This window comes from Lepisosteus oculatus, unplaced genomic scaffold (genome assembly GCF_040954835.1).
Source record: "Lepisosteus oculatus isolate fLepOcu1 unplaced genomic scaffold, fLepOcu1.hap2 HAP2_SCAFFOLD_88, whole genome shotgun sequence".
In the NCBI taxonomy this organism is placed as follows: domain Eukaryota; kingdom Metazoa; phylum Chordata; class Actinopteri; order Semionotiformes; family Lepisosteidae; genus Lepisosteus; species Lepisosteus oculatus.
The window spans coordinates 1-23,916 of record NW_027168426.1 but is presented as its reverse complement, the minus strand read 5'-3'; the positions used below and the strand labels follow the sequence as shown (position 1 = coordinate 23,916).

The following is a 23,916-nucleotide window of genomic DNA, read 5'->3' as shown; positions in this document are numbered from 1 at the left end:
AACGATTTCTTATGGGGCGCAGTAAGTACTGTTACTGTCACTGCTCGATACCGACGTTGGCCTACTATACCATGTTCAGCCACTGCTAGAAAATGTACGGCTCTAGCACCGGAGCAAACAACAGGAGGGCCGATGTCGAACAGGCACACGTGTCAGACATGGAGAGCGATGAGAATGGGATTCGAACCCATGCCTGCAGAGCACAATGGATTAGCAGTCCATCACCTTAACCACTCAGCCACCTTGTCGACGAAACTGGGCTGTCCGGACATGGGTTGGCGCGCTCCAGATGATCTTTTTCTTTTTTTCCCCACATACTCGAGGGTCATTTTCCTGTTCCACATGTGATTTCAACATTTTCCTTGGGAGATGTCAAGCCAGCAAGCCACTGCTGTGGTTCAGTGGCCAGTGTGGAGTTCAGTGGCCCTGTTTACACAGAAAGCACATTGAGCTCCTTGGACATGAAAAGTTCCAGATAAAAGCCATTTGTCATCCTTTCTCTTGGTGTCGATGTTGCTATTGTATGTAAAGGTGGCAACTTGCTCAGCGAGCAGGCGGAGCACACACCGAATGCAGATGTGTCTGAGTGGTGTGTCCAAGTGGCTGCAAAAGGACAACACTCCTGGGGCCCCGTGGCTTAGTTGGTTAAAGCGCCTGTCTAGTAAACAGGAGATCCCCGCCTACGGCTAGACTTAATTAAATGCAAGTATTCATTTCCTGTCTTTAACGCGACTTGTTTTTCTTAAAATGGATGCAACTTGCAAAACATGAAATACAAGCCTTGCTAATCAGCGCTAGCAGCTGGCAAAAAAAAGGAGTCAGCTATTTTTTTTTCTTTAACCTTAACCCTGCTAACGGAGAAGAGTTAAACGACCGAGTCTATGCAGCTTAAACGGTGCGCAAGTCGGGTTCTTAGCTGAAAGGGTGGTAAATCACGCTCACCCCAGTCCTTAATCTTTTAAAGAGGATACAAAATTGAACCTAGTCGCCACATCACATACATCCTGTTAAATGATAAAAAGGTAACATCTATCCTCGCTCCAGAGTAAATCTCACGTTGAGGGCATCTTTTTTTTCACTTTACCGTGAGTCGGGCTCGGCTGCACAGAGGAGAGAGCAGAGCAATGAGGTCACAGGGACAGGGGAGTCACACGCTGGCGGTTTGAATACGCGGAAGATCACTGAGGGATCCACAGTATGTGGACCCTCCGTTCGCCATCAGTCCACACTCCGGACTCTGAATCCTGCCATCCGATTTAAGATCTCGGCGGAACCTGTGGCGCAGTTCCTTCTTAAAACGTAATCTGGTGAGCATTTCTAGAATCGCACTTGTATAGATGCAGCCTTTAATGTGTTGCTAGGTTAAAATTGATGACTTCTTGTATTTCAGTAAGCAACTGCCCTCTTGATTTTGGATTTAATTTCTTTATTACAGGGGCGCTTTTATGAAGACAGAGTCATGTTCAGGTACTTTGCTTGATGGAGGAAGCTCATTTCGGACTCTGTGATCTGCTCACCTGGAAAGGTCTGCTGTACTACTACAAGAGAGAAGTAGGGTCTGGAAGAAGGGACAATTTTATGATGCTTTGGAAGATAGTTTTTTTTTTCTTATACTGAAAATGAAAAGTAGTTGTTTCTATATGGACTCAGTCTTTGGAATTTGTATATTTATACATTTCAGTGAACCCTCAGCCATTCCTTCTGTATTGTAATTCAATTTCTCTTTTAAAATTCCTTCCCCACTTCTTGGACCTGCAGTTGCTGAACTCCACAATGGCTTCTATTGGAAAGTCTGTGACTGAGACCATTATTTATTTAGGAGCAATGAGCAATTCTTATATAAATGCAATAAAATCATTATGCTCAAACTATGAGAGAGAATTTTAAGGATAATTTAAGAAATCAGTCTTAGCTTGTTTCTATACACAGATGGTATTATTTATTTTCAAAGGAAACCCGCGAGGATTCCCCTGGTGTGCAAGATGTGCCTGAATACTTTTGATCAGCTTCCTGCTCACTTCAAGAGGGCGTGTATGAAGCACGCCACGGCAGAAGAGATCAGGTGGCCTCTCAACAGGCGAGGGAGGACATGATGAATCACCTGAAGAACGGGGTCATCATGGATTACCACAGAATAGAGATCAAAGGACACTTTGTGGGCTTGAAATACAAAGAAAATCATGTTCTATGGGACAAGATAAATACAAAACTTAAGCTTTTATTTTAATTAGATTTATTTATAAAGCATAAGCAATCATTTATTACATTAATATATGTGAAAATAACATTTTAGCATCATACGTTTAGTATATTTAGTCCCTAATGCTGAAAGAAATGATCATAGAACATGACATCTAACCTTACCTGCTGTGTTTTTAATCCCTATTGCTCAATGCACGGTGAAAGCATTGCATACATATGTCTGACAATGAGGAATGGGCCCCTGAGACAGTCATTTGCCTGTTTCACAAATGATCGTATTTTACTAGAGATTCTGTTTGGGATTCAGATGTGCATTCGGACAGCAATCCCTTTCAAGAAATGATACGTTCTGGATGAGGTCAAAGGTGCTGGAACACTGTATCTAGGATGTGTTTGCAGAGACTGTGTGTCTCCTGCTTCAACGCAGTGAGAAATAGATGTGCTCCTGTAATTCATTGGTACATGCCCAGGGCAGTAAGCAGTCTGAGGATTTATTTCCAGACGGCATAGAGCAGTGAAGCAGTGAAGTAGTGCAACACACTGGATCGTTATATTATTAGAATCTATTCTACTTAAATTATTACATTATACACAATTTGAGTTCATTTTAAAAAGTAAAAGGTAATGAAAGGAATGCATTTTCGTAAGAAAGATAATACCGATATGCATGTGATAATCTTCCTTATATCATGTAGTGCGTCATTTGGACACTTTGTGGGATTGAAATACAAAGAAAATCATGTTCTATGGTACAAGATAAATACAAAACTTAAGCTTTTATTTTAATTAGATTTGTTTATAAAGCATAAGCAATCATTTATTATATTAATATATGTGTGTAGCGGCGAGGCTTATTAATAAGGCAGAATTAAGTGTTCTGAGCCTTCCCAAATGAGGCCCCATTTCTCTGTTCATCTCTGTGGTGCAGCCACAGAGAGACTATTCATGCAGGGTGATTTAAGGTCCTAGGACAGCTCCCAAAGGGGGATGCACTTAGCTAAGCCTGGCTATCATGATCAATGGTCATCCATTGGCGCCTATCTGTCTAGGGAGTGCCAGTTGGACATCTGGACTGCATTACTAAGTGTCAGGACTAAGTGACTCATATCTCACCTTGATCAATCAATCAGGGACTGGTAGGGCCGAGTAACCCACGTGGGACTCTGATGCCCATGGAACTTTCAGCCAATCAATGAGCTGAAGTTCCTCCAGGTAAAAACAGGCAACACAGAGAGCCTGTGAGATTCAGTAAGATTCAGAAGGGAGGATTCAGAGGATTCTGTGGACAATTCTAAAGGGAATTCAAAGGAGAATTCCAGGGCAGGGCGGCCCAGGAGCAGAAGGCTCCCAAGGGCAGGACATTCTCGCAGCGCGCCTCCTGACCATCCTGAGATTCAGCCCGGACAACCACGGAACGGCCAGTGTGTCCGAGTGCCAGAACTTTCCTTTGTTCTAAGAGTCTAGAGCGGAGGTTGCCAGAGAATAACCAGAGGATCCACCCGAGGTTAGCACCAGCAGCAGGCCTCGTGAACAGGTCGGAACTGTGGACAGCTGAATCACTATTCAGAACTAGCTCTTCATCAGAAACGAACCGGTCCTCTTCCTGACTTGCTGGGACCCACAGTCATCTTTTCTCCTGTGCACAAACTTTGCTAGTTAAAGCCCACAGTGAGCATCAGCAGCGCAGCGTCGCAAGCCGCACAGCACAGCCTGGCACGGAGCCAGAGAGCGCGGATTGGACAGCAACAGCCTGCAACTGTTTCTTTGTGCCCGCAGGAAGATCTGAATCCCCAAAGATTGGATGAGTATTCAACTTCAATGCATTACAGCTCGAGAATTCAATTGTTATCCCAACCAGTTGATATCAATTTAATTCCTAAGAGTTATGTACTTGTTTGAGTATCTAATGTAGAAGTTATAACCAAGTTCATTAACGAAACGGTCTTAATGAATGATATACTGAACGTATGTCCTCTTGATATGTGTAACACTTCGTAACTGACTGAATATATATCTTTTGTATTCTGATAACCCTCTCGATAAGATCTGTTAGGTTTACATGCATATTTTATGTATTAATAAATGTATCCTCGTGTATTAGTACCTGTGTGTGCGCGTTGTTTGAGTTATGTCACATGGTTGGATTCTAAAGCCATCAAAAGAATCAACTTTGTGATTTACTGCTACAATTAATAATTGTCTCAGTAAATGCCCAAACCCTACAGAACTGGTGCCTTCAGAGAGCCACTACATTTAATTTTGCTATGGCAACATTACATATTTGGCGTCCCTGAGCCGGTTTTCTTACATGTGAAAATAACATTTTAGCATCATATTATTACATACAGGTCTCTAGCTTCAACACAGTGATATATATATACTCAGTGATTTATTGGTACATGCCCAGGTCAATAATCAGAATGAGGATTTATTTCCAGACGGGCTACAGGTAGTGTTGTGAAATACTTCAACACACTGGATCGCAGATTTAGACCCCCTGCACTCTTACTCCTTAAAAACCAAAGAAATGAAGATATGTAGCAATCACATTGCAACAGGGCTGACAGTGACTTAATGCTTATACTAGTGGACTTCTGGTACCTTTAGGGTACGGTGTTCCCTGAAGGGCTCTCAAACCCCGCATTTCAGATGCCTAGCTGTTTCGCTGATGTGTTGCACCTCAGAATCACTTTTAAACCTTACCTCTGGTATCTTTAATCCCTATTGCTCAACGCATGGTGAAAGTATTGCATAAATGTGTCTGAAAATGAGCAATGGGCACCTGAGAGACTCATTTGCCTGTTTCACAAATGATCATATTTGACTAGAGATTCTGTTTGGGATTCAGTTGTGCATTCTGACAGCAATCGCTTTCAAAAAACGATACATTCTGGATGAGGTCAAGGTGCAGGAACACTGTATTTAGGATGTGTTTGCACTTATTCTGTCTCTAGCTTCAACACAGCGATATATGTATATGCTCACTGATTTTTCGGTACATGCCCAGGGCAATAATCATTATGAGGATTTATTTCCTGATGTGCTAGGGGTAGTGTTGTGAAATACTTCAACACACTGGATCGCAGGTTTAAACCGCCTGCACTCTTACTCCTTAAAAACCAACAAATGCAGATATGTAGCAATCATATTGTAGCTGACACTCATTTGCCTGTTTCACAAATGATCATATTTTACTAGAGATTCTGTTTGGGATCCGGATGTGCATTCTGACAGCATCTCCTTATCGCGGCTTTGCCCTTCTCTTTGGACAATATCTCCATCTTGTGGTCGTTATTGGTAATGTCTAGACAACATCTCCATCTTGTGGTCGTTGTTGGTAATGTCTTCTTATGCCCTTATTTATTTTAATTCTCTATTAGTTGATTCTAGAATCTCTACAATGGAGATGAAAACATCAGTTTTATAGCAGACAATATGACATTATTTATAGTCCAATTAGAAACTTATTACCCTGTTTTTAACATAATAACAAATTAAAATTGATTAAAACTAAGTTTGGAACACCAGGGAACATAACAAATGATTTTTAGGAAAACCATGAGGTTCTCTGTGTCCAATGCCTGCAAGGGGAGAAAGCTAGAATCCTTTGATTTTTTCAAAATTTGAAAATAAACATCATATAACAACAGCTTTCATTCCTAGGAGTGAAAAATAACCATTTTTGAAGACATAGTAGTTTCTAAAACACTACAATAAAGTTAAAAACATCAGTTTTATATTACATTATTTTTAGTGAAATTAGTCATTTATTGCACTATTTTTAATAAAATCTCTAATTAAAAGTGATTAAAATTAAGTTTGGAACAACAAGGAACACACAAAAAAAAGATTTTTAGGAAAACCACGAGGTCCTCTGTGCCCGATGCCTGCAAGGGGAGAAAGCTAGAATCCTAAAAAAAGGTAATCAATTCGGATTAGTTTCCTTAGAGCTGGTTCAGAGTTTGCTCAAGAGTTTACCTTTCACAGATGCGCAAAGAAGAATGTTGGGGGTGCACGCTTCAAGGCGCCTTACAGCTGTAGGGAGTGATTTGAGACGATTCGTGGCGTGTGCTCATTCCCATATACCGTACGCCCCGGGGTGCAGTGCTAGGATGACGTACAATACCGCTTGGGCACGTAACGGCGTTATATGCAAGTGCGGGACGTGAGGGTTTTGCGTTTGTTCGTTTTGTTTTGCTCTGCTTTGCTTTGTTTTGCTTTCCATCGCGTTGGTAAGAGCATAAATAAAAAGGCGATTCCTGTGTCGACCACTAATGTAAGAGCTATTTCAAGTGCGCCGTGGTGCGGCTTTTCAAATGCTTAACAGGATGATTTTGCATGCACGCGTGCTTTCATGCAGTCGTGTGTGCAACCATGTCTGCTTACGTGCAAACGGGCGTGGTTTCATGTATGCAAAAAACTTTCCTGGGCTCTTCTGAAGCACATAAAATTATTTGGAGATATACATTTGTCTTATTTTCCTCTTAGGCTCTAGAATTGATAACTTTTTTTTCATTTTTGGCATTTTTCATCATTTTCCAGAAAGTGGTTGCAAGCCCGATATCATGCGAAGAAACTTCAGGATTCCGGGATCAGTCAATGGATTTTCTTCAAAGTTGGATTTTTGCACTCTGTGGACCAAGAGATGTTGTTCTATAATGTTTTTTTTTTTTCAAATTTAAAAATATCATTTTTTCATGGAGATTTGAATGGGATGGATTCACCCTCCTTTAGCCAGGACAGAGCTCCAGGAGCCTGGGTAGGATTCTAGCTTTCTCCCCTTGCAGGCACCTGGCACAGAAGACATCATTTTTTTCCTTAAAATCTTTTTTTTTTTGTGTTCCTTGTTGCTCCAAACTTAATTCTATTCACTTTTAATTAGAGATTATATTAAAAATAGTGCAATAAATGACTAATTTCACTAAAAATACTAAAAGTAATATAAAACGGATGTTTTTAACTTTATTGTAGTGTTTTAGAAACTAATGTCTTCAAAAATGGTTATTTTTCACTCCTAGGAATGAAAGCTGTTGTTATATGATGTTTATTTTCAAATTTTGAAAAAGCAAAGGATTCTAGCTTTCTCCCCTTGCAGGCATCGGACACAGAGAACCTCATGGTTTTCCTAAAAATCATTTTTTATGTTCCCTGGTGTTCCAAACTTAGTTTTAATCAATTTTAATTTGTTATGTTACAAACAGGGTAATAAAGTCTTAATTGGACTATAACTAATGTCATATTGTCTGCTACAAAACTGATATTTTCAGCTCTATTGTAGAGATTCTAGAATCAACTAATAAAGAATTGAAATAAAAAAAGGGCATAAGAAGACATTACCAACAACGACCACAAGATGGAGATATTGTCTAGACATTACCAACAACGACCACAAGATGGAGATATTTTCCAAAGAGGCAAGAGGGGCAAAGCTGCGATAAGGTAAAATCATTTTTTGAAAGAGATTGTTGTCAGAATGCACATCCGTATCCCAAACAGAATCTCTAGTAAAATATGATCATTTGTGAAACAGGCAAATGAGTGTCAGCTACAATATGATTGCTACATATCTGCATTTGTTGGTATTTGAGGAGTAAGAGTGCAGGTTTAAACCTGCGATCCAGTGTGTTGAAGAATTTCACAACACTACCTCTAGCACATATGGAAATAAATCCTCATAATGATTATTGCCCTGGGCATGTACCAAAAAATCAGTGAGCATATATATATATATCACTGGGTTGAAGCTAGAAACACAGAATAACTGCAAACACATCCTAAATACAGTGTTCCAGCACCTTTGACCTCATCCAGAACGTATCATTTCTTGAAAGGGATTGCTGTCCGAATGCACATCTGAATCCCAAACAGAATCTCTAGTAAAATACGATCATTTGTGAAACAGGCAAATTACTGTCTCAGGGGCCCATTTCTCATTGTCAGACACATGTATGCAATGCTTTCACTGTGCATTGAGCAATAGGGATCAAAAACACCGCAGGTAAGGTTAGAAGTCATGTTCTATGATCATTTCTTTCAGCATTAGGGACTAAATATACTAAACGTATGATGCTAAAATGTTATTTTTACACATATTAATGTAATAAATGATTGCTTATGCTTTATAAACAAATCTAATTATAATAAAAGCTTAAGTTTTGTATTTATCTTGTACCATAGAACATGATTTTCTTTGTATTTCAAGCCCACAAAGTGTCCAAATGATGCACCTTTGACCTCATCCAGAACGTATCATTTCTTGAAAGGGATTGCTGTCCGAATGCACATCTGAATCCCAAACAGAATCTCTAGTAAAATACGATCATTTGTGAAACAGGCAAATGACTGTCTCAGGGGCCCATTTCTCATTGTCAGACACATGTATGCAATGCTTTCACTGTGCATTGAGCAATAGGGATCAAAAACAGAATGGAAACCAACGAGGATGGGATTTGAACCCATGCGTGCAAAGCACAATGGATTAGCAATCCATCGCCTTAACCACTCGGCCACCTCGTTAACAAAACTGGGCTGTCCCAACTGGGTTGGTGCGCTCCAGATGATCTTTTTCTTTTTTTTCCCTCGTACTCGAGGGTCATTTTCCTGTTCCACATGCGATTTCAACATTTTCCTTGGGAGATGTCAAGCCAGCAAGCCACTGCTGTGGTTCAGTGGCCAGCGTGGAGTTCAGTGGCCCTGTTGTACACAGAAAGCACATTGAGCTCCTTGGACATGAAAAGTTCCAGATAAAAGCCATTTGTCATCCTTTCTCTTGGTGTCGATGTTGCTATTGTATGTAAAGGTGGCAACTTGCTCAGCGAGCAGGCGGAGCACACACCGAATGCAGATGTGTCTGAGTGGTGTGTCCAAGTGGCTGCAAAAGGACAGCACTCCCGGGGCGCTGTGGCTTAGTTGGTTAAAGCGCCTGCCTAGTAAACAGGAGGCCCTGGGTCTGAATCCCAGTGGATAACCGCCTACGGCTAGACTTAATTAAATGCAAGTATTCATTTCCTGTCTTTAACACGACTTGTTTTTCTTAAAATGGATGCAACTTGCAAAACATGAAATACAAACCTTGCTAATCAGCGCTAGCAGCTGGCAAAAAAAAAAGAAGTCAGCAATGTTTTTTTTCTTTAACCTTAACCCTGCTAATGGAGAAGAGTTAAACGACCGAGTCTATGCAGCTTAAACGGTGTGCACGTCGGGTTCTTAGCTGAAAGGGTGGTAAATCACGCTCACCCCAGTCCTTAATCTTTTAAAGAGGATACAAAATTGAACCTAGTCGCCACATCACATACATCCTGTTCAATGATAAAAAGGTAACATCTATCCTCGCTCCAGAGTAAATCTCACGTTGAGGGCATATTTTTTTTCACTTTACCGTGAATCGGGCTCGGCTGCACAGAGGAGAGAGCAGAGCAATGAGGTCACGGGGACAGGGGAGTCACACGCTGGCTGTTTGAACACGCGGAAGATCACTGAGGGATCCACAGTATATGGACCCTCCGTGCGCAATCAGTCCGCACTCCGGACTCTGAATCCTGCCATCCGAGTTAAGATCTCGGCAGAACCTGAAGCGCAGTTCCTTCTTAAAACGTAATCTGGTGAGCATTTCTAGAATCGTACTTGTATAGATGCAGCCTTTAATGTGTTGCTAGGTTAAAATTGATGACTTCTTGTATTTCAGTAGGCAACTGCCCTCTTGATTTTGGATTTAATTTCTTTATTACAGGGGCGCTTTTATGAAGCCAAGGGACCAGGGAGCTGCCCCAGTACTGGGATGGCCAGTTCGAAATCATAGAAACTATTGTCAATTCCAGTCCCATGTCAGTGCGAGCAGGGATTTTGACATCTTGTTTTGCTATGTTCTGCACCAACAGGCAGGTGGCTCAGCCATTCCGTTCCAGTCTGGGGGTACAACAGACTGCTAGGTTCAGTCTGATAAACTGAGCTGATGGTTGGAAGAAAACCATCTCAGCGTCCATTCTCTGTCCCTTCTTTAGGACAAGGCGTACCGGAAACCCTGCTGTTGACGCAGGAACGATCAGGTCCGATTCGTTTACTACCTGGCAGGCCTGAGGAATCGTCTGACCTGACCGAATGTTCTCGGGGTCACCGCTTAGAGAGTGGGCATCTGGGTCCACCCGTTTCCACAGCACACTGTTTACTGTGTCCAGCTGGGCGCCCAGTCGAACCAATAGGTCTGCACCAATGCAGACCGAATGGGTCAGCTGAGGTGCTACCTGGAAGTAGTGAGCAAACTTCCTTTTTCCGATGGAGATGGAAGCTACACAGCTTCCTTTGCTCCAAATGGACCTATGAGGTGGGGGTGCCCACCACAGAACCTGTGACTGCGTCACCAGGGTCACCTGACAGCTTCGCGACAGGTCCTCGAACAGACCTTCACTGATTATGGACTTCTCAGAGCTGAGGCTAAGAATTACATCATCAACCTGCACTTCTGCCACCTGGACCCCCTCCCACCACCATGGGGTGGTAGTCCTGGACCCCCTGAGGTACCAGGGTGCACAGAAAGGACTCCCATTCATTACCGGACAGGGAGATCCACTCTTCTTCAGGGATGAAAAGGGGGTGTGCTTTACCTGGCGGGTCAAGCAGCTGCTCGGAGCACTGCTCCTGTAGTTGGGAGACCGTGGGAGTGCTGGCCTGGGCAGGACTTCCCTGTAGTTTTGGAAAGCAAGAAGAGACATTTATTCTCGTCCAGAGGAACCAGGAGGAACCTCCAACTCAGCTATAGTGTTCAGTGGGCACTGTGTGATCACAGCATAACCACTGAATCCCCCTTTTTGCTGTGCAACAGGCTTAGGGTTTTTGACCTGAGCCCACAATTTTCCACGCTGGCAGTCCACCAGAGGCTCCAGCCTGTCAAGCAGGTCTTGGCCAATGAGTAGTGGCTCTGTTTTTAACCTAGAGATGTAAACAGGATGCACCACGTTCATTGGCCCGAACCTAAGTGCCACCCACACTCGGTGTGTGATCCTGGCATGATCCTGGGTATAGCTGGAAATATCTATCTTACACGGTTCTACCTTAAGTCTGATGCCTTTTCCTTTCGCTACTCGTTTGAGCTCGCTGAGTAGATCGGCTGACATCAAACTAATTTCAGCCCCAGTGTCAATCAGTGCTTCTCTATCTAAGACGTTTTCAAGAGAAACCTTGATATAAATACGCCTTGCTTTGCCTTTCTGGCTGAGATTCCCTAAGAATTGTAGGAAGCCTGCCTTTTCTTTGACTTCAGTGGCGGGGTCAGCGCCCAACTCAGAGTCAAAGCCTTCTTCCAGGCAGGAACCCTCCCACCCAATCAGATAGACTGAGGGAGGGGCTTGGGACGGATCCCCGCCTCCTCCAGTGAGAAGGGGCGTGGTCCCCCTAAGCTCATTCACACTTCTGGCATTCGCTGCGGAAGGTTTACCCTGTCCTGATCTCTCAGGCAGGGCTTGTTCAAGCCTGGCCAGGCGGGCTGCAGTCGACTCCCTTCGTCCAGTCTTATGATAGACTCTGCCTGAGCCCTTGCCTTCCCCGTAGCGCTCACGGCGGCTCTGACGCTTAGTGCGGTCCTGCCTGCCTATTTTGCGCCGGGGCTTAGCGGGGCTTACCTTCGGCAATAGGATTTATACTCTCCAAGATGATATTTGCACTTTCTGGAGAGGCGATTTTCTCCACTTCAGTAGCCCGATTTCGTCGATTGCGTGGAGAGGGCTGTAGAATGTGGCGCCGTCTTTCCTGCTCCGTCCATGACAGGCGTGCTGGTCTCTGGAGAGAGAGCACGGTCCATCAGCGCACCCCAATAAAGGCACTGGAAGCAGCTGAATCGCATTGGTGAAGCTCAGCGCTGGGCCGCTGGGCACATCTGACCACAGTTTCCGTAGTGTAGTGGTTATCACGTTTGCCTCACACGCAAAAGATCCCCGGATCGAAACCGGGAGGAAACAGACCAGACTTCTTCTGTCGCCACGCACAAAAGGGGATTGGGGATTCGCCTAGTGCTGTGATCGAACAGACCCACTCACCTCTTAGTGTGGCGGGATCTGCACAGTGCATGTCGCAGCGCATCCTGCTTTCACTTCAATGCGCGTCCTGATGTACCCCGGTCTCCCGCGTGACAGGTGGGGACAGGTGACAGGTCCACGTGACAGGTCCTATACTAACGAGGAAGACATCGCTCTCTCCGACCCCCGGCATCGTGTCCCGACCCACCGTGCTGGAAGCCGACTCGTGCTGTGATTCCTTTACGGAGCAGAAATGACAACCGAGGAGCCGAGAGATCATTTCAGCATTTCGCGTCTGAACGGAAAACACAAACGACCAACTCGGAATGATTTGCCTTTGACGCTTATCAAAGCGTTCTTTGTGCATCGAACAGACCCACTCACCTCTTAGTGTGGCGGGATCTGCACAGTGCATGTCGCAGCGCTCCCTGCTTTCACTTCAATGTGCTTCCTGATGTCGAGTCGTGTGCCGTGCGGAGGCTCTGAAAGCGAGAGCAATGAAAAGGTGCACGACGCTATGTTAGAAAACAGAGAAGTGAAAGGCAGTCCTTTCTCTAAGGAGGTAAAAGAAAAGCTACTCCCCGTCGGGGAATCGAACCCCGGTCTCCCGCGTGACAGGCGGGGATACTTGCCACTATACTAACGAGGAAGACATCACACGCTCCGACCCCCGGCATCGTGTCCCGACCCAGCGTGCTGGAAGGCGACGCGTGCTGTGATTCCTTTACGGAGCAGAAATGACAACCGAGGAGCCGAGAGATCATTTCAGCATTTCGCGTCTGAACGGAAAACACAAACGACCAACTCGGAATGACTTGCTTTGGACGCTTTTCAAAGCGTTCTTTGTGCACGACAACTGCGCCGCCTAGCAGATACAAATGGGTTGTACAACTTTGAAGTAGCAAATGGAAGAGGGCTAAGCCTCCTCTCTTTTAGCCCAGGTTCGATCTGTCTCCCAGAATCACCAGGGCGCACGCACACACACACACCCGTGCCGTTGAAGTACTCTGCTTCATTTCTAAGGGCAACTCAACATTCACTCCTACCCCGAGTGCAGAAAAGACAGCGTCTGCAGCAACAGCAGCTCAGGTCTCTGCACAGGAGCTAAGCTGCCCCCATCTCCTCTGCTCTGCGGCTCCTACGGAGTGGAGTCCTGCCTGGAGCCGTGTTTGCAGGCGGCGGCTCCCCGCACCCTGTCTGTGCGTCGTGTCCAAGAGCTCCTGGGAGGAAGAGAGAGCCCTCCGACTCGGGGGCTTTTCCACGGTCTGTGTGAGGAGGGGCGGGTGTGTCCAGCAGCTTATCAAGCGGAAGCCTGGGGCGGCGGAGAGCTGTGATCGTGCAGACCTTGAGGTGTCACCTCTTTGTCTGCTTTCCCGCCCTCCCTCCGCCCAAGCTCTGCTCCAAAGTAGCCCGGCAACCCCTCACACCTGCACGTGTCACAACCTAAGGTGTGGTCATGAGACACCCATGGGGTGTTGTTCTGTTCTTGCTAATTGTTTCCTGCCCGTCGCAGGCAGGAGTCCATGCGAGGAAGATGCGCTGGACAGAGCTCAGAGGGCGCACCTGGGTGGCTTTCCTTCTGAGTGACGTTCCTGCAACACTCTCCCGCTACTCTTGGTGCGCTCATGCCGCAACACAGGAAGGCTGGAGCAGGTGGCTGTGGGCTCTGTGCACCGCCGAAATAGCTCAGCTGGGAGAGCGTTAGACTGAAGATCTAAAGATCCCGGGTTTCGGTGTTTTGTTTCATCGCGCCCTTTGTTCCTCTCTCCAGCGCCCCCTGCCTAAACGCGTCCCTTTCTCAGCCCGAAACGCAAGCGAGACACCAGCAGCAGTCCCCGCAGGTTTCCGTGGTGTAGCGGCTATCACGTTCGCCTAACACGCGAAAGGTCCCCGGTTCGAGACCGGGCGGAAACAGCCTCGTTTTGCACGCTCCTGTACTTCACAGAGGTATTGAGCGACCGGTCATTTGTTCCCAATGTATTTCCGGTGCCTTCATGCACTCTTGTACCAAACGCACGTTCCTTCTGTATGCGGAGCCGATCATTTGCAATTGGGCTGTGCCGACAGATCAGGACGAGCTCTGTCGGCTCAATAGCAGCGCAGGACCTGCAAGAACAACAGAAAGATTAGCATCCAGCGGGGGCTTCTTAGTGAGCCCAAGATCTCATCAAGAATCGGCTCCAGCAACAGGGCTGGGCGCATTGTTCCATTCTCCGACCACTCTCGGTGTAAACAAGTCCCTCCTGGTCTCTGCTTGAATTGCACTTTCCTGCGTTTGCTTTGGTGTAACTGGCTTCCCCTGCATGGGCGAATGTGAAGAAGATCCTTAGTAAGTCATTGAAGAAACCCGAGAAGAGGTCGGAGTGGTCTCTGTCGTTCATCAACGATCCAGTCAGGCAGTACTCCTCTGTAAAGCGCCGTTCGTTCACATCAATTGGCTTTTTTTTGCCTTCATTCGTGCAAGTAGTAAAAGCAGACGCCCCTGTTCTGCCGTGACCCGGATTCGAACCGGGGTTGTTGCGGCCACAACACAAAGTACTGACCACTATACGATCACGGCGAGTTACCGATACACACGTGGCAGGGCGGAAAAGGCTGTGCTCTCTTCGTGTGACATAATTCGGGAAAGTCCTGACGTTGCATTTCAACTGAGCCCCAGTATACATCGACCCTTCGACACTCTGAGTGACAGCTCTCTTGCGTGTTTTCTCATATTTATGTAGTTTGCTTGCATGATGCCCGGAACAGCAGGGTTGTGCACTCCCATATGGTCTAGCGGTTAGGATTCCTGGTTTTCACCCAGGCGGCCCGGGTTCGACTCCCGGTATGGGAACGTGTCAATCTTGCCTCCTGCTTTCCAAAAGATCAGCACTGTGTACGAAGGAGCCGCATTAAAACTACTCAACGTGCGAGAAGAGGGGGCGCTTGTTTCCAGCCGAAACTTCTCGCGTGTGAGACGAGCTGACCATCGCTGCAGTAGGTGGGAGGGTCACTCTGGTAGACAGGGCTGACCTTCGGCAATAGGATTTATACTCTCCAAGATGATATTTGCACTTTCTGGAGAGGCGATTTTCTCCACTTCAGTAGCCCGATTTCGTCGATTGCGTGGAGAGGGCTGTAGAATGTGGCGCCGTCTTTCCTGCTCCGTCCATGACAGGCGTGCTGGTCTCTGGAGAGAGAGCATGGTCCATCAGCGCATCCCAATAAAGGCACTGGAAGCAGCTGAATCGCATTGGTGAAGCTCAGCGCTGGGCCGCTGGGCACATCTGACCACAGTTTCCGTAGTGTAGTGGTTATCACGTTTGCCTCACACGCGAAAGATCCCCGGATCGAAACCGGGAGGAAACAGACCAGACTTCTTCTGTCGCCACGCACAAAAGGGGATTGGGGATTCGCCTAGTGCTGTGATCGAACAGACCCACTCACCTCTTAGTGTGGCGGGATCTGCACAGTGCATGTCGCAGCGCATCCTGCTTTCACTTCAATGCGCGTCCTGATGTACCCCGGTCTCCCGCGTGACAGGTGGGGACAGGTGACAGGTCCACGTGACAGGTCCTATACTAACGAGGAAGACATCGCTCTCTCCGACCCCCGGCATCGTGTCCCGACCCACCGTGCTGGAAGCCGACTCGTGCTGTGATTCCTTTACGGAGCAGAAATGACAACCGAGGAGCCGAGAGATCATTTCAGCATTTCGCGTCTGAACGGAAAACACAAACGACCAACTCGGAATGATTTGCCTTTGACGCTTATCAAAGCGTTCTTTGTGCATCGAACAGACCCACTCACCTCTTAGTGTGGCGGGATCTGCACAGTGCATGTCGCAGCGCTCCCTGCTTTCACTTCAATGTGCTTCCTGATGTTGAGTCGTGTGCCGTGCGGAGGCTCTGAAAGCGAGAGCAATGAAAAGGTGCACGACACTGTGAAATAAACATTAATAAACGCATATATAACGTCGAAAACACATCTAACACTAGGAGTATACAGCACTCTGCACAGTGTACGAAGTAAATTATTTTCGCAGTAATTAATTATATTTACTATATTTATTATACACGTGTAAATTAATTACTGCGAAAATAATTTACTTCGTACACTGTGCAGAGTGCCGTATACTCCTAGTGTTAGATGTGTTTTCGACGTTATATATGCATTTATTAATGTCGTCGATTTTACGGTTGCAATTCGACGTTGATTATACGTCGAGGCGACGTATATATACGTATAACCTTATTTTCGCCGTGAATATACGTATATTCGACGAATCAATGCCCACAGCTTGGCATACAAGGGTTTTGCGGAGGGGTCTTGCCACCTGCCTGAAAAAAAAACAGTAAAATGTTTGAGTGCCTATAGAGTTTCTATTTTTATTTTCTTGAGAAAAGTTGATACCATTTCCTGGAAACCCCGTCTCCCATCAGTGCGCGGTGCCCGGGGAAAAATCTGTAGGGGGGCGTCTGAAATTCTGAGCGGGGGTGATATTTCGGTTGAAACGGAGCTGTACGGTGCAGCTACCCAAATGAAATCTCGCAGCTATGCCATTGATTAGTGCTTCATGATAGAAGATATCGACTAGCAATCTGGTATTTGCGATGAAGTTCAGTTTCACATTTTTCGTCACTCTCACTGGAGAGTATTGCCTGGAGCGAAAAGTACCATAAGCGTTCATTTTTGCAGCTACATGGACGTTCTGAATCGTTAAGAAAAAATGTTGTAAAACCAACAGAAAGCACAGACTGCTATAACTAGTCCTAGTTATATAACGATTTTAAGTATAATGATAAACTACTGCAAGGAATCGGTCCACCTGAGCAAACAGGATCGTAATGTTGACACTCAATAACGACACTGATATGTGCAGTTCCTGGACGGATAGCCCTCCTGCCCATCAAACAGACTGAGTGACTGTTCGTGTCATTTAGTGTTGTCTGACCATTGACAAAGTACAACTATTTTTTTAGGGCGCAAATTAAGTTAGGTAAATCTTTTTGCCCAAAACTGAAGGGGCGACATTCCCCCCTCCCCCCGTGATGCCAGGCCTGTCCCCATCCTATTCCATAATGTCATTATATATAATACCATACAACAGTGACCGATCCTTACTAACTACATGCGTTAAAATTGCACATCAGCTCATAGCAGGGGGCACATAGCCGCGATGTATTTTCAATGTTATATTTCAACCATAATATCGACAACATTAATAAACGCATACGTTGAGAAAATATCGAACCCAGCATATTTTCCGCTTATATACCACAATGCATTGCTAGTATTCGTTGGTCACCATTTTGGACACGTTTTTCAAATGTAGAAGTATATCCGCAAATATCTCAGCAATCCTCTTTTGACGAGTAAGTATGAACAATAATAATACTATCTGAATACATACAGATCTTTCTTAATATTATTTTGATTAAAATAGTACGTGAATAAGCAAAAAATGGCACATAAAATAGTGTGAATGGGGAAGATGACACAAAATCGTTTTGCCGTTTCTCTATTCTTATTCTATGTTGTACTTTCAAACTTTGGGTACTCTTTAATTAGGACAGACTTTATTGCTCAACTGCTATGATGCAAGCTAAATTTTATACATTTATTTCAGTTTTGAGCTTAGTAAACCGTTCATTTTTTAGATTATACTAAAGAAGATATTAATCATCATTTATTTGGGAAGTAATATTATATAATTTTCTCCTAGCTGCGGTGCTGAAGTCCCACCCTACATCAACAGAAAAAGAAATAAAGGACCATGCAATGTGTTACTTGAAGAATGCATATGCAAGGCAGGGGGCCAGGAGATCTGGACACTGAAAATAATAGGTTTTTGGTTCTAACTGTTAGGACAATTAGACAGGGTTTGCAAATAGTGGACAAAAATCATCTTAACTTACATTGTAATATTTTTTTTTCTTGGAAATATAGAAGTTGTACATTTTAAAATGTATATTTGAATCAAAATGTGGTTTTGAGTTAGTGTGTTAATGTAATTAGTTTTGTGTTTGTCATTACTATACTGTATATTGGAACAAGTAATAGGTTTATTCCATGCTGAAAAAAAGAAGAAAGAGAACACAACGTTTCGGCCGTGGAGCCTTCTTCAGGTGCTACTCACCTATACTGTATATTGCCATGTTACCAGAATTTGTAGCTGAAGTTCAAGACTAGTTGTGTTTTTTATGATTATTGCCCATATGTTGATTGTTGATTGATTGTATACAATGTATAATTTGAAATACATGTTTCAGGTGTGAATGTGTATTTTCAGAATACATTTCTAAATCTAATCATTGGCTTGGTTTACTTGTTTCTACACCTATAAAACCTATCTTTGATGTATAATAGACCTCTACCCATATACGTATAATAGACCTCTAATGTTATCCGTATAATAGACCTCTAACCATATACGTATAACAGACCTCTAACCATATACGTATAATAGACCTCTAAAGTTATGCGTATAATAGACCTCTAACCATATACGTATAATAGACCTCTAAAGTTATCCGGAACTCCAACCATATATGTATAATAGTCCTCTAAATTTATCCGTATAATAGAACTCCAACCATTTATGTATAATGAACGTCTAAACATAGACGTATAATTGACGTATAACTTTAGACGTATATTAGAATTTCATTCTAGACGAATTGTAGACCACATTTAGACGTCTAAGGTATGCGTTTAATAGACGTATATTATACGTCTTTTGCCCACTGGGTGGGCTCCAGATGCACATGGAAGAAATCAAGTGTTTCATCCGAGCTGTTTCAAAGACTGCCCAAGAGCTTTCCTTTCACAGAGGCGCAACGATTAATAATGGGGGTGCACCCTTCAATGCGCCTTACGACTCTAGGGAGTGATTGAGACGATTCGTAGCGTGTGCTCATTTCTCTCTATTCCCCGTGTTGCAGTGGTAGGATGACGTAAATTACTGCTTCGACACGTAACGGCATTATAATCAAGTGCAGGAGCTGAGGGCTTTAGTTTAGTTTCGTTTTCCATGGCGTTCGTAAGCGCGCAAATCAAAGGCAAGTCCTGCGTCTAACACGAACGTAAATGCTTTTGAAAGTGCAGTGTGGTGCAGCTTGTAAAATCCTTGTCCACATTTGTGGTTTGTTGATGTTTGTTCTGTCTGACAACGTTGCATTTTGACATCCGGACGGGGGGACTTTATCATTTGAACGTGAAGCCAGCCTTAAACCCTCTGAGGCGTGTCTGTCTGCCGGCACGTATCTTGTGAAAGGTATTTTTTTTTTAACGGAGAGCAACTTTAAAAAGGTTTCCGCAGCCACCTCGCAGTCCGTGTTTGATTATAGGAGGAATGCGGCGGCGGCGGCGGGCTCGCTTTTGTCGTGCTCGAGTGGTTAAGGCGATGGGCTCGAAATGCGTTGGGGCTTCCCCGCGCAGGTTCGAAACCTGCCGACTCCGGCGTCTGCCGCACGTCACCTTGTGCCTGCGAGGCAGAGGCTAAGTGCCGCTTCTCCTTTCCTGGTACTATAAGAACGCTAAATCGCTTGGCCCTGCTGCCATGGAAATACATTCTTCAGATAACCACACATTTTGCGTTCGCACCTCTGGTGCTCTACTTATGCCTTTGAAAACCTAATGAATACAGCTGAAAGAACCGACACAATATGTAGGTGCTCGTAAAGCACGCAGTAAAGAACTGTTAACAGCAAGGGTTTCAGTGGGTTAACTGAGGAGAAGGCGTGATCGCTAATTGTTGACTTTTTATTTGGTGTTAGAAACACTCTTACTGTGCATGACGTGCAACAAATGTAGCCACAGAAATTGCATCACGCTTTCATGTATGCTATTGCAGACACCAACGTTGCCTAGATAGAAAACCGAAATAGCCGTGGGTTTGCTTGCTGGTCTGAAGGATCTCTCTTCGAATCTCTGTCATTTGTCAATGGAAGTAAAAGGCGCTGAAATCTCATACGTTCAGAATCAAACCCGCAGCTGTTGTTCGACTTTATTTCTTGACTAATTACAACTCAGTGTCGCATGAGCAGTTACGTAAACTTGTCTGGTATATTTGAACACAAATGCCGTTCTTCAATTAAAACTAACAGTACATTGTCAGGGACATTCAGTTCTATACAAACAAGAGACAGACAAGAGAATATTTCTACCGTTCATGTGGACTACGTGTTGACTTACTGATCGGAATAATTGAAAAGTTCGGGTTCATAGCCGATGCAGTGCGTGCTAATTAGAATAGCAAAGCTGAGCTCTCAGCACCGTACTGAGCCCAGGTGTTTTTCTAAAGCTTTCAGGTGCAGTTCCTTTACATGAAGGGAATCTCTTACTGGGTACTCTTACAATGCAGTAAGTAGCACAGACTACTTAGGGAGTAGCCCGATGCGTTTAAAAACAACCCGAGCCAGGCAGGAGTCGAACTTACAATCTCCTGATCCGTAGTCAGACACGTTATCCAGTGTGATACTGCAGGACTGTAACCCAGTAAGATCAGCACTGCAACTAGTAAAATATTACCCCCGGTCCATTCTTTTCCAAAAGTGAGAAACACCTGTTTTCTACATTTTGTCTGTTTTAAAACCATATCTCTTTAAACCAAACCAAGAGTCTGTCTTTTGCACTGATATTCTGATTCATTTCGATTTCAAAGAAAAAAAAAACTATCTTCCAAAGCATCATAAAATTGTCCCTTCCTCCAGACTCTACTTCTCTCTTGTAGTAGTACAGCAGACCTTTCCAGGTGAGCAGATCACAGAGTCCGAAATGAGCTTCCTCCATCAAGCAAAGTACCTGAACATGACTCTGTCATCATAAAAGCGCCCCTGTAATAAAGAAATTAAATCCGAAATCAAGAGGGCAGCACAGTGGGCAAAAGACGTATAATATTCGTCTATTAAACGCATACCTTAGACGTCTAAATGTTGTCTGCAATTTGTCTAGAATCTCTGCACAGTGTTCGAAGTAAATTATTTTCGCAGTAATAAATTTACACGTGTATAATAAATATAGTAAATATAATAAATTTATTACTACGAAAATAATTTACTTCGAACACTGTGCAGAGTGCCGTATACTCCTAGTTGCGGCACACACGATACATACAGTAAAAAGCCTCAGGCACTGTGTTAGATGTGTTTTCGATGTTATATATGCGTTTATTCATGTCGTCGATTTTATGGTTGCAATTCGACGTAGATTATACGTCGAGGCGACGTATATATACGTATAGCCGTATTTTCGCTGTAAATATACGTATATTCGACGAATCAATGCCCACTGGGAAGGCGCATTGAAGGGTGCACCCCCATCATTAATCGTTGCGCCTCTGTGAAAGGAAAGCTCTTGAGCAGTCTTTGAAACAGCTCGGATGAAACACTTGATTGCTTCCATGTGCATCTGGAGCCCATTTCTTATTTTCACTTCACGCCGCCCAAAGCATTTCTAAAACAGGAGATTCGCATTTGGGAATGCGCCCTGCCCTACAAATAAAACAGGTCTGCGGGTCTGAAAGCTGCTCCACGGAAAACAGTTCTGTTGCGCTTTTGATCAAAGGGAGATTCGCTGTTCTTACTTTTTGATGACATAACACCCAAAGGGGCTTCTTTGGAGCTGGATTCCAACCAGCATCCTAAAGTTTCTTGGCGGTATCCTTTACAGTACTCTGTTCGGTCGACAAGGGACAGAAGGGGGCAGCTTTCCTCACACATACAGTGCAATGTACTGTAGTGTTCCCCTTCATTGAATTCGCAGTTCTGCATCAGACATCTAACTCGTTTCCTTAGCTTGGATTTAAGCCACGAAGCAGGCTTCTACTGTATAAACGTCTAGAGGAATCACAAACTATTTGAGAGGCCACCATCCCAGGGGGAACTTACAAAGTCTATCCCTAAGCACCTAGCGCAGTCTCTCAAGAGACTGTCAAAAATCGCTTTCTCCGTTTGCGTTGCAAGTAAGTGGAAACGCGGTCTCAACCCAGAGCCACTTGGCAGCAGCGGCACGTAAATACTGTTACTGTCACTGCTCGATACCGACGTTAGCCTACTATACCATGTTCAGCCACCGCTAGAAAATGTACAGCTCTAGATCTGGAGCAAACAACAGGAGGGCCAACGTCACACATGTCAGACATGGAAACCGACGAGGATGGGATTCAAACCCATGCGTGCAGAGCACAATGGATTAGCAGTCCATCGCCTTGACCACTCGGCCACTTCGTCAACAAAACTGGGTTGTCCCAACTGGGTTGGCACACTCCAGATGATCTTTTTCTTTTTTTTCCCTTGTACTCGAGGGTCATTTTCCTGTTCCACATGCGATTTCAACATTTTCCTTGGGAGATGTCAAGCCAGCAAGCCACTGCTGTAGTTCAGTGGCCAGTGTGGAGTTCAGTGGCCCTGTTGTACACAGAAAGCACATTGAGCTCCTTGCACATGAAAAGTTCCAGATAAAAGCCATTTGTCATCCTTTCTCTTGGTGTCGATGTTGCTATTGTATGTAAAGGTGGCAACTTGCTCAGCGAGCAGGCGGAGCACACACCGAATGCAGATGTGTCTGAGTGGTGTGTCCAAGTGGCTGCAAAAGGACAGCACTCCCGGGGCTGTTTCAATGTAACAGATTTACTCCAGGGAAAGGCAGCATTGAGAGTAGCTCAAGCTTTCAGCACCCGTATCGGACTGCGTGTATGCAGACACCGCTCAGAATCCCCTGTAAGATTCTCCCTCAATTCCGTTTTGCAGTGCTTTAGCTCTTTCAGAAGGCTTCGCTTTGCTAGTCACAATCCAAGGCTTGTGACAGCATTTGAAAATATTCACCACTGCGTTGGCTGGGAATCAAACCTGGGTCAACTGCATGGAAGGCAGCTATGCTCACCACTATACCACCAACGCTCAAATGAGTTGCATGGCCAGATGGACTGTTTCCTCCAGCGGTATAGTATTGCAGTGAGACAGCAAGATGCCTGCAAGACTATGTCACGCTAAACGCCACAGATTGTGTTTGTCCGTTCGTGTCAGTCGTCCTGCAGTCACGGGAAGTGGGACACAAACATGCTGCAATGCTTTCAAGACGTTAGGATTTGTTTGTGCAACATCCGAGAAGAGTACTTGTGGCTTGAATGTGAACTGTACGTGCCCGCCCCCTTTCCACTGTAGTGCATGAGTTCCTCCCGGCATGCCCTTCGTCATTGTTCTGTCATCTTGTATTTAAAGGGTTGTATTTCTGGTGCTGAAAATAAGCAACTGTTTTCTCACAACGGCCTTTGTTCCCGACGGAGCCCTTGTCTGTCATGAAATTCTTCAAAACCTCAAGCTAGAAGAAGAAGACGACAAATATGAAGCGTTACAGCAACGACATGCCATGAGACGATCGATAACAATTTCCATAGGATCCCTGCGGTTGCCTGGCAACCGTCAGCTTTGCGCAGTGGCAGTATCGTAGCCTGTGAGGTTTAGCCGAGGCGCGATTATTGCTAGTTGAAAACTTTTCCCAATACCCTGCTTCCGCCGGTTTGCAATACAATCGGCGAAAGCAATTTTTGACAGTCTCGTCAGAGACTGAGCAAGGTGTTTAAAGACAGATTTGGTCATGGTGACATCATGGTAGAAAGAAACGAGCTTGTTACGTCTCAACAGAAACGCTCTTTAGCTCTTTCAGCGTTATGCAGAGAACAGCGTCTGTCGAGATCACTTTTGAGTCAGCGCGAACCGCCGTGTGC

General features: G+C 44.8%; 6 non-coding genes across 6 annotated transcripts; 3 read left to right on the top strand and 3 right to left on the bottom strand.

The window, feature by feature from the left end:
* Positions 1-8,636: 8,636 nt before the first annotated feature.
* trnas-gcu (transfer RNA serine (anticodon GCU)) lies at positions 8,637-8,718 on the bottom strand. The gene has a single exon. It is a non-coding gene; the product is annotated as a tRNA-Ser (tRNA).
* Positions 8,719-12,786: 4,068 nt separating this feature from the next.
* Positions 12,787-12,858, bottom strand: trnad-guc (transfer RNA aspartic acid (anticodon GUC)). Its single transcript has one exon. It is a non-coding gene; the product is annotated as a tRNA-Asp (tRNA).
* A 1,192-nt stretch (positions 12,859-14,050) lies between these two features.
* On the top strand, positions 14,051-14,123 carry trnav-aac (transfer RNA valine (anticodon AAC)). The gene has a single exon. It is a non-coding gene; the product is annotated as a tRNA-Val (tRNA).
* A 574-nt stretch (positions 14,124-14,697) lies between these two features.
* On the bottom strand, positions 14,698-14,769 carry trnah-gug (transfer RNA histidin (anticodon GUG)). Its single transcript has one exon. It is a non-coding gene; the product is annotated as a tRNA-His (tRNA).
* A 201-nt stretch (positions 14,770-14,970) lies between these two features.
* Positions 14,971-15,042, top strand: trnae-uuc (transfer RNA glutamic acid (anticodon UUC)). The gene has a single exon. It is a non-coding gene; the product is annotated as a tRNA-Glu (tRNA).
* An 8,571-nt stretch (positions 15,043-23,613) lies between these two features.
* Positions 23,614-23,755, top strand: LOC138236260 (U4 spliceosomal RNA). The gene has a single exon (XR_011188553.1). It is a non-coding gene; the product is annotated as a U4 spliceosomal RNA (small nuclear RNA).
* The last annotated feature ends 161 nt before the right edge of the window (positions 23,756-23,916 follow it).